Genomic DNA, 2284 nt, shown 5'->3' on the forward strand with positions numbered 1-2284 from the left:
TCTGTGAACAAAGATAATTTTAATTCTTCCTTTCTAATCTGAATGACTTTAAGCTACCCGCATTCATATTGCAAGAATCCTTCAAGGGATTCTCAGCACTCTCCCATGATGCAGCAAAGACCCTTCTTTATAGAAGACCCTGCCTTGTGCCATCCATTCTTTGGGACAGTCTCCTGTAGTGAGCTCTAATGAGAATGGAATCGTTCTTGAAAATTCTCACTGTTTCACCTTTTCCTTAGCAAGAGGTGTCCCTGTCCTGAACTACATGCTCCTCCTCTATGTTGCCATCATATCCAAAAGTTAGGAGAGTTGCCACATTTTGATAAAACTCTCTGTTTTTGAGTACTTCTTTCTTACCAATTGGAAGTCCTCAAAGAGAATGTGACTGACCTCTTTGCCTACAGGGCCCAGCATGGTGTCATGGAGTAATTAATATTACTCAATAAATATTGATGATGCAATGTGAATAAAATCCTCTGTAAATTGAAAGTACAGAAAAATATAATTATTACTATTTATTTACATGCAATGATCCTTTATCCTTAGCCCCTCCTGATCCCAAAATGAAGAACCACTAAGATAAACTTTTTCAACACTTCTTCAAGCATTTCATTCCTCTAATTCAACAGTTATTTGCCAGGCATCCACTGGGAGGACAGCTCGAAGGTCAAGTCCTAGGGTGTGCAGCAGAGTCTCATGGCTACAGCCTCCTCCCCTTGGAGCTGATTATTCCAAGCAGTTTAAAGGAACCCTGAGTCCACCTGTGGTCCTTGGCCAGGTACATAAGTTCAATGTGGGGTGAGCTATTCTTCCAGTCCTCACTGCTCAGCCCAGGCTCGTCCTTAATGTGTTGGATGTTGTTCTAAGCACTTCTTAGTTTTCCCTCAAGCTTTCTGATCCTAGCCTGAAGACTTCCCTCAATCCTATCCCCTTTGGCTATCAAGATGCAGCATACTTCTGTAAGTTGTTTTCATTTTCTAAACCTATAATCTTTCTTCCAGCTACTCTCTCAGCTATGTGTTCTTAGGGCATAGGCTAAGCACAGCATTTATTCAGCAAACACACACACCATTGGCTATGCCTGGTCTTGGTTGCAGTTCCTAATGACCCTTTTAAAATACACCATAGTTCATCATGGACACAGATGACACTGGAACAGGTAGGAACTGTCAAGCACATAAGACGAGGCCAAGATCTGACTGATTCAGCTGGCAAAAATACAACACACCACTTTCAGATTCAGTTTATTACTTACATAGACAGCAAAAGGAAGAATAGCCAAATGTGCCAGCTTCCTGGTCCTCTGTCCTATACACCAAAACATATAACACTAAAAGAAAAGGGGCTGATAACGACAGTATGAGCTGCAGAAAAACCCATGGCTAAGGAGCCAGTTCTGGATTGCAGCTAAATGGTTTCATAGTCTCAGCTGTACCTTGAGGAGGGCAGGCAAAAGGTATCATATGTCAGTAAAACCTGGTAGATGCTGATAGCCTATCAGGGGAAATAGGGAGGTGAGTCGAATTTTCAGAGCAACTTCTCACAAGCCTTCCATCCTCTCATGTTCTAGTGGATGAAAAGATATTCTACCAAGACTTAGATAAGCTGCAATTCAAGCCTTTAACTGTGTGGCTACATGAATACACGCACAGTCTCCAGGGTACCATGGTGGGGCTGTTCTCCTACAAGAAACTTGGAAACTAGAAAAATTAAGGACAATAACCTAATCTTACAGATGAAAAAACTGCCACTTGCAAAGGTTAACAAACTTGCTAGAGCTCCCATAGCTTCTTGGTGGCAGAGCTAGCTACCTTTATAAATCCAGGAGCTTCCCAGGTCAGTGTTCGTTGCACCATGCCACACAGTCTCATATTAGAATGTCAGAACCCTGTGAAATAAACAATGTTTTCTCACTTTTAAGACAAATACATCAGAAGAGTCTTGCCTAGGAAAAATGTATTCTCATGGACTTTATAGGTCTACTTTATTTTATTTTTTTTAAAGATTTTTTAAAAATTTATTTGACAGACAGATCACAAGTAGGCAGAGAGGCAGGCAGAGAGAGATAGAAGGAGGCAGGCTCCCTGATGAGCAGAGAGCCCGATGTGGGACTCGATCCCAGGACCCTGAGATCATGACCTGAGCCAAAGGCAGAGACTTTAACCACTGAGCCACCAAGGCGTCCCTATACATCTACTTTAAATGCTTAGCCAGCTTTCAGTCCTTAGCTGATCAAATTGGACCAAGGAACACATAAGTAATCATTAGTAACTATCTGTATAAC

The sequence above is a fragment of the Enhydra lutris genome, unplaced genomic scaffold (assembly GCF_002288905.1).
Source record: "Enhydra lutris kenyoni isolate GAN:26980312 unplaced genomic scaffold, ASM228890v2 scaffoldscaffold88, whole genome shotgun sequence".
Classification (NCBI taxonomy): Eukaryota; Metazoa; Chordata; class Mammalia; order Carnivora; family Mustelidae; genus Enhydra; species Enhydra lutris.